Consider the following 15,477-nt stretch of genomic DNA (forward strand, 5'->3'; position numbering starts at 1 on the left):
TTGTTCATCTGAATTCAAATTTTGAAACAAAAGTTATGTAAAAACAAAAATCGAAAAATTGCTGACCTACGTTACGCGTTTTCTAAATTCTATCTTCTTTTCAAATTATATTTTTACCCAATTTTTAATCCAATAAATTCCTCCCTTATTTCTGATTTTCAAGAGAAATTTTGAGATCCCAACAAATATATTTCATCCCCACATTTTCCAAAAGGCGTAGACATAAAGCTTCAACGTACAATTTCTATTGTTTTTAGCTTTATTTCTAAATCTTATTCAAGTAATTCAGAGGAAAAAATAAGATCCGAAGATTCAAACTTTTTTACTAAGGCGTGAAGGTGTAATCCCGAGGCTAAAATCAATTTTTCTAACTTTCTAATTTAATTCTTTCAATTTATACTTTTTATTAAAGTTACTAATTTAACAATAATTTATTTATGATGTAGCAATTTAAAGGAGTGCGTGCAATGTGAGTAATTAATTAATTTAATTACTTATTTTTATTTTCTATTTCTAGTATCATGATTAGATTTATTATTATGGTTTTGATGATTTGATTAAAGATATTATGGTTGAATTGCTTTCCAATATTATTGTTATTCTATTGTTTTGTTGATCACTATATTGCATGTTTAAAGGGAATATGTAATTGAAAATCATGACTAACAAAATAATTAAGACGACTGTAGGCGTCGCTCGATGTGCGCCTACGTTAAAAGCATGTGTGAATATGCTTGGCACTCATAGGAAGTGAGAATTGACATTACAATTAGGGACAACGATAAGGGACAAAGCAAAGTAGGGAGCCGCCAACAAGTTTTTAAGGAACTTGTAAACCGTTGACGGATCATAAAAAGGCAACCGCAATAAGGGACAACGATAGGCAACAACGATTGACCCGTGAAAGTTACACCCCATTCATAATCCATGAGATTACTAACTCCATATGGTTCGGAACCACGAAAGGAGGATCAGGGATGATGGTACGAAGTGAGTCATGGAGTCACATTCGCCCGTATTGGCCTATACTCGATTCTTATAGTGAAAAGCATTCCTGCGATCTCAAAGGCATACAAACACAGATTCAATTTGCTCCAAACAATTATTAAGTTAAATTGGTTTAATATTAATGCAACACATAATTCTAAAATATTTGTGATCACTTTATTAAACAACAAGATTAAAAAGGAGCCTAAACCGGTTGTCCAAATTATCTTATTAGGCGTGATTTTCACTTACATATTCCCTTTAAACATGCAATATGGTGATCAAAAATAAAAATAGAATAAACATTAATATTGAAAGCAATTTAACAATAATTCCAACAATATAAAATCGTTAGAAAAATAATAGAAATAAAAGGAACATAATTCTTACTTTGATTCTGTTCGCTTGCAACTAAAAAATAATAAACGAGTTAGTAAATTCAAGGAAATAATAATAAAATAATAATTAAATTAAATTAAATTAAATAGAATTGATTTGGGGAAAAACCCTCAAACAGTTCTATCTTTAACGCCTTGGCTTAAGGACAGAACCACGAGTAAAGTATGGACTCCTTGGAGTGGTTGAAAAAGGAATTTTGAAAGAAGAAGGGTAGGCAAGTGTTTAGGCTAGAGCATAGAAGAGAGAAAAATAGAGAATTAATTGATGCCCCGTACATCAGAAATGAGGGGGTCTTTATAGGAAAAATGTGCTGAGGGAACACACGGAACCCTAAAAAGATAAAAACCCTAAAAAAGTATACCGCGACACGAAAAATTATACCGTGACACAGGAAATCCCACCGTTAGACGGGAAACATTCCCGTGACACGGTGTACTTTTGTGTGACGCGAGAAATATTTAGTTAACGGGGGAGAAAACGCGTTAAGGGTTTACGCGAAAAGGACACGGAAATCCCCGTGTCACAGCAGGTGTCCCGTGTCACGGGGAAACCCACCGTCAGACGGGACAGTTTCCCGTGACACGGTGGACTGTTGCCGTGACGCGGGAGTTTTCGGTCCGCTTTTCCTTCTAAATTCATTTTTAACCCAATTTCGTTCAGCATTTAAATGCCGATTGATAATTTCGGGCCATTTCTGTTTTATTATTATTTGGGCTAAAATAAGAAAATAAATAAGTAAAAATAAATAAAAAGTTTGGGCCAAAATAAATAATAAAACAATAAAATAAAAAAGGTTTGGGCTAAAATTAAATAAAACTATGCTTTAACCAAATATCAAGACTGATATATGGACTATTCAAAAATTGAATTTAATTAGATACGTTTTTTTTAAGTACTCTCGGGATTAAATACCGAACCTGACCAATAGTGACGGTGAAAGGTTGTTCATCATCGGGTTTGGTTTTGGGGAGACATTTTTAGGTGTCTACAGAAGCCCCCACTTTAACTGAGTTTGTAGAAAGTTAGTTTCGAAAATGATAGTCAAAGTAGCCGATAGGGACGAGGAATTATTTAAGACGTTCTGCAATCCTAAATCACTCTGTATACGCCGATACCTGCAGAAAAATGTCAATTCCATAGATAAAAGAGTAAAAGGGTAGAATACGTATCTGGCACCAGTGTATCGGTGACAAATGAGTTTGGCAGCTTCCTATGCTTGAAGGAATCCACCGGATAATGTTCGTTGAAACGCTTTCCATGCCTGAGGAAAGCGACTAAAATGTATTTAAGTGAAGAAAAAATGATACTTCATTCTGAGGAAAGTCGACGTATGAATTTGGTGTCATTCTATGCTTGAAGAAATCCACTGATAATGCCTTCCAGGCTTGAGGAAAGCCGACTTGGCGGTTTTCTATACTTGAAGAAAAATCCACCGATAACGCTTTCCATGCTTGAGAAAACCTACTTGGCGGTTTTCTATACTTGAAGAAAAAATCCACCGATAATGCTTTCCATGCTTGAGGAAGGCCGATAACTACTGTAATCGCTGAAATTTGCAAGTGTATGATGGTTCATTTATCCCCGAACATGGGCCGCAGATGATTCACACCTTCAAATCGACTATCCGACCATATTAGGTGCTTAAAACGTCGGCAAATTGACTTTGACGCTTGCTAGGGGCAAAATAGTAATTTTGATACCCTTTAAATGTCAGTTAGAATTTTCCGCGTAATTTTATTGAAAAACTAATTGTCCAATTTATGCGGAAAATTGTGCAATTTTGGTCAAACTGCCAGGAATATTCGCTGCCAGCTTCAAGGAGTGTGCAGGATACGAGAGAGACCACTGTGTCACGAAATAAGAATCCCGTGACATGGCAGTAGGATCCATCACGCGGTATAAAATTCCTGTGACGCGGCAGTGGGATCCATGACGCAGTAATTTTGTGGCTGCAAATTAGTCAATTGGCATTTTTAACCAGCAGAATACGCGTGTGCCACGTGGGGTTGTCCCGCGACATGGAGAATGCATCCCGTCATACGGTGAGTTTCCTGTGTCGCGGGAATTCGTTCTTTTTTAGAATTCCCACGCGCCACGCGCGTGAAGTCCATAACAATCACTTTTTTTTTGTCTTTAAATTCGAGTTGCTCTTCACCATTTTCGCCATTTTCTTGCTACTTCCGCTCTTCCTCTTCTCCATTTTTTTTTATTTTAAGCTGCTCAAATCACCGAGCCACGGTTTCGTTGCACCGGTAGACGGATGTGCTCACCGTGTCACGAATTGTGTCACCGTGACACGGCAGTTTTGCTGCCCCCTTTTATTTATTTATTTTTCTTCTACTGCTCGTTGCTGCTGCTGTTCTTGTGCTTGTCACGACTGGCCGATGCTCCACCTTTCCCGGAATCACCATGACACGGGACCTGAACACCCTGTCACGGCTTTAACTTCCCGTGTCGCGGCGGTCTGTACTACTGTCCTCGTGGTTTTTTCGAGCTTTGGAGTTCAATTCTTCATTAAATTTGGTCCAATTTTTTCCTATCTTCCTCATTTCCGATTTCTTACAAGGATTCATGGTTTTCTTGCCTTTTGTCTTGAATTTGCTTCGAATGAGTAATTTCGTGTAAAAACCCTAAAAAATCAATTTGGGGATTTTTGATTTTGAGGTTTTATGTTGAAATTCTTGGCATGAATTCACTTGTATATGTATGTATGTGTGTTTGTGAGCGATTTTAAACAAAAATTGCATGATTTGGTGAAGAATAGAGCAAATCACCATTTTTTGGTACTACTTGTGTGAAATGGTGTTCTTGTTGTTCATGTTGTTCTTTTGCACTTGAAATGATGAATTATTGGTTGTAGATCTTGTCGATCTATTGTTTTCGTGCAATTTTGAAACATGTTTTGTGTTGTGTATGTACTACATTGTCATGGAGAACATAGTATCATGCAATTAGGAGAACATAGTATTAGTTTGTCATGGAGAAACTAAATACTATAAATAATTCCATTATTTTGTTAATTTTTAGCCTTGAGGTAAAAATTTAGCGCATCATAGAAAACGCAATAAATAACTAAATAATTTAGGAAATGTTGTTAAGCATTTAGATTTTTATTAAAATGCAACTTGAAATAAATAACTAAATATCTTAGGAAATGATACTAAGCATTTAGATTTTTATTTTTATAATAACATGCCTAGACGACGGGATCGCGATCTTTTCACTCATGGCCGGCGTCGGGCTTTTCGGGAGGACACTCCTACGATTCCCGAGGGTATGGATGACGACATCTTAGAGTCTGAGCCTCGACCCTCTACGGGTAGAGGTAGGTGGGCTCCACCTCCGTGAACACCAGACCAGTTGGTTTTCCATCGTGAGAACCACGTTTCTCATCGTCCACTTACCGGCATAGTCGGCGGCACGCTTCGCCATCACGGTTCTGGAGCCGGAGATTTGATTCCTCGACTTCATGGGATTATCACAAGGGATCCTGCTACGAACGCCTTATGGGAATCAGCTGGTCTAGTAAACTTTTATTCGGCGATCGTAGGGTTTCGCAGCCACCGGGGTCTTGGCGCGACAGTCGTTCGCGCGATGTTGGAGTATTTTTGGGATACTACCAACACTTTTCACTTTGCTTGGGGGGAGATGACAGTGACCCCTCTGGATTTTAGCATGATCAGTGGTCTACGCTTCACTGACCGGGCCGTAGTACAGATGTCTAATCTTTCTTGGGGGGCGGTTGAGGCAGCCGATTTGTTAGGTGCGATCATTCAGCATATCAGGACTCAACCGGTGTCTCAAGTTGGTCTTAGGAGCAGGCGATCATAGTTGGCTTCTCTAGCCCGTGGTTTTGACATAGAGGAGACCTGAGCAGCGAGTGCGGATCTTCATTTTGATTCTCATTTCCATGACTCTTTCTCCTGATAGGAGTTTGCGTGCGCTCGTTTGCTACCTTACTTCTTTGCTTAGGATTAGTGAGATAGGATCCTATAGCTGGGCCAGCCTTGGATATGCCGATCTTTTCTTGTCATTACGTCATGGCTGTAGGCAGCTGAACAACGAGTCCCTTGTTACTGACTACGGTTTATGGAGAGTCGTAGAGGTGACGATCCTTTCATCTTCTTGTTTTATTTTAATTTGTTCGACTCATGTGCTCAAAGATTACTTTTCATTGCAGCTATGGTTCTATTAGTACTTTTCGGGATTGGCCCCTCGATGGTGTCATGGAGCAGTTCATGACTTCCCTGTTGGATCTAGCTGGCGTGACCGAGGCAAGTCACGAGTGGAGTCTGTCTCTGCACTACGCGGGCTGCTACGCCGCACCTCTTCTGTTTGTGTAAGAATTACTTTCGTAGCCTGTTATTTTCTATCTTGACATTATTTCTGGCGCTTCATTGCAACTTTTTATGGTTTTTAGGTTGCTATTGATGTCTAGTATCGGGCTTGGGCTGGGATGACTAATCTTCCCGAGGCCTTGCAGCTTTCAGCGTACCGCACTATTTTTGTTGGTACTGGACGCTTTGTCTGGTATCTGGGGGAGCGTGTCGTTCGTCAACACAGTGGTGATCGCTTTGTGGTGCCCTTGTCTCCGCCGGAGTTGATGCTGGACTCACGCTTGCTTAGGGAGTTGATAAACAGGGAGAGCGCTACACTTTTCCTTGGCAGAAGCTTGTACGTATGGAGGGCGATTATGCGCAGGACTTGCTTCCCTCTTTGGCTCCTCCACCCCATCTTCATGAGGTATGATTTCTTTTGAGGATTTTGTTGCTAGTCTCTGTTTAAACAGTCAAATAACTTGATTATTCGATCGTATTTTCAGACGACTGTTCGCCGTGTAAGGAGAATTGAGATTCCGCCTCAATCTGTCCGCTACCCAGGGCCGATTGGTATTACTGAGGACCATATTGCTGACGCGCCAGAGGGTTTCAAACTGGCGCAAGAGTCTCTTCCTGATGTTTTTGAGCCGGTAAGCTTTTGATACATTATTCATCCTTTTTAATACGCTTGTTACTGATTTTTCTCTTTGCTTTTTTCTCAGTCTACTCACCCCGGAGACGATGGGCTTCATGAAGCTGGTTGACGCTTTGAAGTACTACATCATCAAGCTTCGGCGTGGCGCGAGCTGTCGAGGCGGTTCTGGCGATGTTCTTGAGGTATGTTCACTTTTTTCATTTTTACCATTTGTTCTGTCTTTTGCCATTGACATCTTTTGATTTTGTGTCTTTCAGGAGCGACGGAGGTCCCGCTCGCGCTCGAGACATAGAGGCTCGGAAGAGGGGGAGCCTAGTCATGGAAAACGATCTCCTGAGGTTCATCGACATTCTCAGTCTCAGCGGGAGCCTCAGATTTTCCAGCGCTTTCAGGGTCAGGGTCAGTGGCAGCGACAGTCGTTTTCTCAATCTTCACAGCCTGAGTTCAGGCCAGTTATCACTCCCGTGGATCAGGGCCTCTACTCGACTCCGTCGTCTGGGCGCTTCCTCCCCCGATTCCAGGTCTGTTTTCAGTTCCAGTGTATGGGACGATGCCTCCACCGATGCTTCCTATTTCTTTGAGTTAGTCTACACCGTTTGCCAGTTAGACGGGTCCTGCTTTAAGTTTGACTACTACTGAATTTACAGGGACTAGTAGGGATACTACTCCTCATACCTGGATGATTGCGGGACTCTTTGGCTCACCGCTCCCATATTCACAGGCTGGAGATGACACTGATCCTCACTCTTCTAGTTCTACAGATTTTTGACCGAGGGTCTTTATTTGTACATACTGTGATGACACTTGACGCTGCTTATTTATTATGACTCATTTTGTACATTATTCACATTTTATGTATTTATTAGTGTATTAGTGTGTGCTTGAGACTCATTATGTGTGATTGTGTATGACGCGACAAAAAAAAAACGTAAGTGGAGTAAGTGGAGGGTACCGACCTTCCTTAAAAGGAAAAAGAAATAAAAAGAAAAGAAAAATATGAATAAGTTTTACAACTACTCTAAAATGAATATGTATGAAAATGGGACGAGGTTTATAAATTCCCAAAGAAAAAATAAAATAATAATAGAATTAAGAGTAAATAATAAAATAAAATAAAGAATAATAAAGATGAATAGAAATAATAATAATAGTAAAAAAATAAAATGATAAAAAAAAAAAAAAAAAAATATTAATAACAAAAGTTGAGAATTTTATTAGGAATGAAACTCTCGAAAAACAGAATTAAAAAAATAAATAAACGGTGAAGATAAAACAATAAAAATCAGGATAGATACAAGAAAAGGATAAAAAAAAGAAAACGTGCGGCATCGCGACACGGCACCGTACACCGTGTCACGGCAAAATCTGTTGTATCGCGGCATAAATTCCCGTGACACAGTGAGAACTCCCGTGTCACGGTGCGCGTATTCTACAACGGTGTGGTTTACGCGTATAGAAAGATAGATTCTGAGTGAGCGTTTTTGCTATAAAATAGGACCAGTATATTCGTGATATGCATAATTACGAAACACAAAATAATTAGAATTTCATAATTCAATAATAATGTCTTAGAATTTTGATAATACATTGCGCGACTGGTCTTATTCTTTGACCAATGCTGACAAAAGAGAGTTTGAATTATTTCATGTCAGGGGTTTACTAACCCTGAGACATGTAGCAATTGAACATGATTTTCTTAGGGCAGCATTAGACTATTGGAGTCCAGAAACACTTTGTTTTAAATTTGATTACGATGAAATCTGTCCCCTGCTGGAGGAATTCGGTGCCATCTTTGGATTTCCTGCCAGAAATCTTATTTCCATGCCTACCCTACGTGAGTATTATTACCAAGACTTTGAACGCCATCTGAATCTAACAGATCCAGATTTAAATGGAATTGTGTGTGGTACCCGGATCTTTTTTTTTTTTGAAATTACTTTTTACTTAATATTATGTATTTATCCCTGCTATAATTTAATTTATTTTAATAAAAAACCTGTTGTAATTTAATTTATTTTAATAAAAAAATCTGCTGCATTTTTTTTTTGTAAAAATTCCAGATTTCCAGATTTCATTTTTTTGTAAAAACCTGCTTCATATTTTTTAGTAAAAACCTGCTGCATTTTTTTATTAAAAAAGAAACCTGTTATGCTTTTATGCTTTATGCATGTTTTTCCAGAATTACTACAGTAAAATGTAGCCCTTGACTACCTTGAGTACCTGCTACATTTTAGTAAACTGTTTTAACATATTAAAGTACTAATTAAAAGCTAAAGTTTAGGGGAAGTCATTAGTTACATAATTCCAAACATACAAATTACAAATACAAAGTACAATAATATAACAAAGCCACAATGCAAATTAAATAAGCTTGGAGGTCGTGTTTCATTCACTTGTGAGATCCGAAACTTCAGTTGTCTCATCAATAATAATCGTTGGTTGCTCCAAAACCAAGTCTTTAATTCCTACAAAACCAAATAATGCAAAAAAATAATTACGTATCAAAAATAATTACATAACAAACATACATCAATTCAAGACATATACAATTATACAGTGAGACAAATCAATCCATATGTGTTAATATACATCAAAAACTCACAGATTAATGAGATTATACAACAAGTCCATACATGTTAATATACAAAGAACAATTACAGACAGTGAGACAAGTCCTCATGCCATACATGTTAATAGAGATTATACACTATACAGACACTGGTGAACTCGTGACAAATCCTCATGTCGTACACAAATACAGATAGTGAGACATACAAATTCAAGACCACGAATTTGAGCAAACGCAATACACTATCAATAGAATGCTATAATTATATTCATACATCTTACCAATAGAATGCTATAATTATGAGCATAATAAAGTAATACTGATATTACAGTATTGTAGATATAATGGACAAATGAGAATCTTATATCAATTCCAAATTACATTCCATGAACAAACGCAATACCACGAAATTGAGCACGAAATACACTACAAATTTAGTACAATTACCACGATAAATTGTTTCCACAATTAGCACAATTAGCACGAAATAGTGAAATCCACTATCAATTAGTACGAAATACACTATCAATTAGCACGAAATACACTGTCAATTGGATTACCACAAATTACAACAAAATTAAACTTGCATGAGAAAAGAAATTACCTAAGACTGAAGGCTTAAACTTGCTTGAACTTGAACTCGTGAAGGAAAGATTTGTGAAGGAAGAAGAAGGCAAGAAGACAGTGCAGGAAGAGAGAGAGAGGAGATTGATAACCCTAATTTCATGAAAGGGGGCTGTTTGAGGAAGTGAGGAGTTTTGACTTTTGAGGGTGAATTTTTTTTTTTAATTTTTAATTCGGGTAATCGGGTACCCAATTTTGGAAAAATCAAGCCCAGTTTCCGACCCGGATAGAAGGCAGTTTTCCAGGGTCAGGTACCCGACCCGAAAAAACAGGGTTTTTTCGTAAAATTCCCATCGGGTATTTGCCGGGACAGCGGGTCGGGACGATCGGGTCGGGTTTTTTTTGAAGGCTTATGGAATTCATAGCATGGGAAGTCTTCCCCTTCTTTGATGTACTGGCCATTGAGGGTGAATGGATATGGATCCATGGCCATTTCCGTCTTCATGATTCGAGCATTATTGCGAGCCTTCATTTTCAATAGGGCTTGTTTCACATCTTCTTTTGTTGGCTTGAATCCCAAGCCAAAGGTATCTTTCTTGAGTGCACCAGGATGGCCCCAAAGTTGAGCCATTTTTTCTTTTTGAGTCCGAGGGACATTCTAGGGAAATGCCCTTGTTCCTTCATAATGGTATTAACATTGGTGTTTGAATATGGATCAAAGTCGAGATGAAACTTCTCCTCTTCTTCGATCATGAGAACATCATCGAGCGAAAACCCCAAGAGATCTTCATCTTCTTCTTTGTGTTCGACATGGACGATGGGAGTGTCGATAACTTGAATGCGCATGGGAGAGGCATCAATGGTAATTGGAACCCCTCCAACTATTGTTTTCACTTTTTGGTGCAATGACAATGGGATCGCCTTTAGCTCATGAAGCCAAGGACGGCCTAACAACAGATTGAAAGAAGCCTTAATGTCCACCACCTGAAACTTGGTGCGACGTTCAATGGCTCCAGTATTTATGTTTAGTATGATAGTACCCACGGCTTGACGGCGAGTATTATCATAAGCGCGAATCCCTTGAGTAGAGGGAGTTAGTTCTTCATTCTTTATGCCCAACTTCTTTGCAGTGCGGAGTGGGCATACATTGATTGCAGAGCCATTATCAACCAGGCTCATAGGAACATTCATCTGCCTACACACCACAATGAGATGTAAGGCCTTGTTATCTTGGTCCCCTTCCGGGGGCAGATCCTTGTCAGAAAAGGAAATCAAATTGCTAGTACTTGGCAATTTAGTAGTGAGAAAGTTGACCAGTCCTTGAGGAGTCATATCATCATCAACTCCTATTTTCACCAGAGCATTCATCACAGCCTTTTGATTCTTGTGAGAGGTGGCCAAAAGCTTCCATACATTCATTTTCACCTTGGTCTTTTGTAATTGTTTGAGCACATCGTTGTTCACAGGATCGATGAGATCAACTATTGGTTGTGATTGCGGTGGAGGTGGAGGTGGACTAGGTTGTTGCAACCGTCCACTTCTGGTGAGAACCTTGACCTCAAGGTCTCCCAAAACATCTTCACTTGTGCCAAGAGATGAACATGCTATATCCTTGAGATAGACGTCTTCATCATCACTATCCCAAATTCCATTCACTTCTTAATAGCTCGAGACAAATACAACTTCCGGCCGAGGTTCATTCACGAGTTGAATGAGTATTGACGGATCAAAGGAGACTTCATCTCCCATGATAGCCAAAGCATCATAAAGAGGACCTGTTTTAATGTTAGGCTTCTTGCCCCTTGGAGGGACAGGAAGTTGATTAGCATCAATTAGGTCTTGGATCGCATCCTTTAACCTCCAACACTTCTCAGTATTATGACCATTTCCTTGATGAAACTTGCAATAAGCATTGGGGTCATAGCTAGCGGTTCTATTCTCTGGTCGAGGTTCTGAAAATGGTCCAATTGGCATAATCAGTCCTTGACCATGAAAACGGTCAAAAGCAGCATCATAAGTCATTCCCAAAGGCGTGTAAACCCTCCTTTGCCTTTGGAATCTTTGAGGAGGAGCATTAAGGGCCAGCACATCATTGATATTGATATTGTTGGTAGCATTATTGGGCTTAGAAGGCGAAGAAGAAGGAGTGTCGTTCTTCTTGTTTTTCCAAGTACTGTTGTTATTGTTGCTACCAGCAGTCTTAATTAGTTCATCCTCGATATTGATTCCAATATCGTATACAGCTTTGAAGGTACTCAGAGGCAGAAACTTCAAGTGTTGCTTGTACTTATGAGTCAAATTGGCAATGAACAAGCGAAACATCTCTTTTTCCTTGGGGGGATCCACCAAGAGAGCAGCTGTTTCCCTTCACCTGCTTAAGGTGAAGCCTTCATTCTCTTTCTGTTTGAGAATGGAGAGTTCACGTTCAGATGTCTTGGCTGAATGTTACACTTGTAACGATTCATGAAGCTTTCAGCAACATCCTCCCAGGTCACAACATGTTTGGATTCTAGAGAGTAGAACCATTATTGAAAGGCGTGCTCTAAGGAAAGAGGGAACACCATAGGGAAGAGTGTCACATCTACTCCCTTAAGAGCCATGGTCGCAGAAAAGGCCTTCAAACGGAAAAGCGGATTATCATCAAACACATGAGGGTTAGCACCAAACAAACCATGTAGCGTTTAGTCACAATGATGTAAAAAAAGTTCGCAACCTAGGTCAAGATCTATGTTCAACTATTGATCAAGCTTTGGGTGTCAAAAGGGTACCATGGTTAAGAGTTTCGACGCGTTAGCAAGGTAGCCTCCCTTGAGGGTGTATGCCAACGGGCGGCTCCGCGAGTTCGTGATGAAATCGAACTCGACTGCATGGTTTGGGTGGATTTAATAACTCGGATGAACCATTTGCCATGAGTGTTTTTGGGTTGATAGAGCTTAAATCCCCCGAGGCAAAGACGCATGTAGAACACACACGTTTTTTAAGAAAAATCGATGGAATTTGACTGTGAGAAGAGAAAACAAGCCACCGGATTGATTTTAGGACTTCCGTGACACGGCAGAGATTTTCGTGCCACGGTACTGCACACCGTCAGGCGGTGTACTGCACCGTGACACGGCAGATTCTTCCGTGGCACGACAGACAGAAAATCTGACTGGTGCCCGTTTTCCTTCGTACGCAATCAAGTTATTCAATTTTTCCTACGGGACAAACCTAAATGCGACGTTAAAACATCTATGCTTATGCAAAAATGCGAAATTAATCACAGGAATATTTTTCAAGAATCTTTCAAGTCTCATCCACTCATCTTAATTAAATACCGATCACTCAAATCGATAAATAACCAAGAATCCTCCCTAGTGGAGTCGCCAAATTGTAGGTGTCGCTCGATGTGCGCCTACGTTAAAAGCATGTGTGAATATGCTTGGCACTCATAGGAAGTGGGAATTGAAATTACGATTAGGGAAAACGATTAGGGACAAAGAAAAGTAGGGAGCCGCCAACAAGTTTGTAAGGAACTTGTAAACCGTTGACGGATCATAAAAAGGCAACCGCAATAAGGGACAACGATAGGCAACAACGATTAACCCGTGAAGATTATACCCCATTCATAATCCACGATATTACTAACTCCATATGGTTCAGAACCACGAAAGGAGGATCGGGGATGATGGTACAAAGTGAGTCATGGAGTCACATTCGCCCGTATTGGCCTCTACTCGATTCTTATAGTGAAAAGCATTCCTGCGATCTCAAAGACATACAAACAGAGATTCAATTTGCTCCAAACTATTATTAATCTAAATTGGTTTAATATTAATGCAACACATAATTCTAAAATATTTGTGACCACTTGATTAAACAACAAGATTAAAAAGGATCCTAAACCGGTTGTCCAAATTATCTTATTAGGCGTGATTTTCAATTACATATTCCCTTTAAACATGCAATATGGTGATCAAAAATAAAAATAGAATAAACATTAATATTAAAAGCAATTTAACAATAATTACAACAATATAAAATCGTTAGAAAAATAATAGAAATAAAAGGAACATAATTCTTACTTTGATTATGTTTGCTTGCAACTACTAAATAATAAACGAGTTAGTAACTTCAAGAAAATAATAATAAAATAATAATTAAATTAAATTAAATCAAATAGAATTGATTTGGGGCAAAACCCTCAAACAGTTCTACCTTTCACGCCTTGGCTTAAGGATAGAACCACGAGTAAAGTATGGACTCCTTGGAGTGGTTGAAGAAGGAATTTTGAAAGAAGAAGGGTAGGCTAGTGTTTAGGCTAGAGCATAGAAGAGAGAAAAATAGAGAATTAATTGATGCCCCGTACATCAGAAATGAGGGGGTATTTATAGGAAAAATGTGCTGAGGGAACACACGGAACCCTAAAAAGATAAAAACCCTAAAAAAGTATACCGCGACACGGAAAAGTGTACCGTGACACGGAAATCCCACTGTCAGACGGGTAACATTCCCGTGACACAGTGTACTTTTGTGTGACGAGGGAAATATTTAGTGAACGGGGGAGAAAACGCGTTAAGGGTTTACGTGGAAAGGACACGGAAACCCCCGTGTCACATCAGGTGTCGCGTGTCACGGGGAACCCCACCGTCAGACAGGACAGTTTCCTGTGACACGGTGGACTGTTGCCGTGACGCGGGAGTTTTCAGTCCGCTTTTCCGTCTAAATTCATTTTTAACACTAATTTCGTTCAGCATTTTAAGTGTCGATTGATAATTTCTGGCCATTCCTGATTTATTATTATTTGGGCTAAAATAAGAAAATAAATAAATAAAAATAAATCAAAAGTTTGGGCCAAAATAAATAATAAAACAATAAAATAAAAAAGGTTTGGGCTAAAATTAAATAAAACAATGCTTTAACCAAACATCAATACTGATTTACGGACTATTCAAAAATTGAATTTAATTAAATACGATTTTTTTAAGCACTCTCGAGATTAAATACTGAACCCGACCAATAGTGACGGTAAAAGGTTGTTCATCATCGGGTTTGGTTTTGGGGAGTCATTTTTAGGTGTCTATAGAAGCCCCCACTTTAACTGAGTTTGTAGAAACGTTAGTTTCGAAAACGATAGTCAAAGTAGCCGATAGGGAAGGATAATGATTTAAGACGTTCTGCAATCCTAAATCACTCTGTATACGCCGATACCTGTAGAAAAATGTCAATTCCAAAGATAAAATAGTAAAAGGATAGAATACGTAACTGGCACTAGTGTATCGGTGAAAAATGAGTTTGGCAGCTTCCTATGCTTGAAGGAATCCACCTGATAACGTTCGTTGAAACGCTTTCCATGCCTGAGGAAAGCCGACTAAGGAATTTGGTAGCTTTCTAAGCCTGAAGAAACCTACCGGATGATACTTTCCATGCCTGAGGAAAATCGACGTATGAATTTGGTGTCATTCTATGCTTGAAGAAATCCACCGATAATGCCTTCCAGGCTTGAGGAAAGCCGACTTGGCGGTTTTCTATACTTGAAGAAAAATCCACCGATAACGCTTTCCATGCTTGAGGAAGCCGACTTGGAGGTTTTCTATTGAAGAAAAATCCACCGATAACGCTTTCCATGCTTGAGGAAAGCCGACTTGGCGGTTTTCTATACTTGAAGAAAAAATCCATCGATAACGCTTTCCATGCTTGAGGAAGGCCGACAACTACTGTAATCGCTGAAATTTGCAAGTGTATGATGGTTTGATTATCCCCGAACATGGGCCGCAGATGATTCACACCTTCAAATCGACTATCCGACCATTTAGGTGTTTAAAACGTCGGCAAATTTACTTTGACGCTTGCTAAGGGCAAAATAGTAATTTTGATACCCTTAAAATGTTATTAGAATTTTCCATGTAATTTTACTGAAAAACTAATTGTCCAATTTGTGCGGAAAATCGTGCAATTTTGGTGCAGGATACGCGAGAGACAACCGTGTCACGAAACAAGAATCC

At 39.1% G+C, this 15,477-nt stretch overlaps 1 long non-coding RNA gene across 1 annotated transcript; it reads right to left on the reverse strand.

Moving 5' to 3' along the window:
• Positions 1–8,623: 8,623 nt before the first annotated feature.
• LOC110709906 lies at positions 8,624–9,927 on the reverse strand. Its single transcript, XR_002509052.1, has 2 exons — positions 9,534–9,927; positions 8,624–8,825 (listed from the first exon to the last, which is right to left on the reverse strand). It is a non-coding gene; the product is annotated as an uncharacterized LOC110709906 (long non-coding RNA).
• Positions 9,928–15,477: the final 5,550 nt, after the last annotated feature.

This window comes from Chenopodium quinoa, unplaced genomic scaffold (genome assembly GCF_001683475.1).
Source record: "Chenopodium quinoa cultivar QQ74 unplaced genomic scaffold, ASM168347v1, whole genome shotgun sequence".
Lineage (NCBI taxonomy): Eukaryota > Viridiplantae > Streptophyta > Magnoliopsida > Caryophyllales > Amaranthaceae > Chenopodium > Chenopodium quinoa.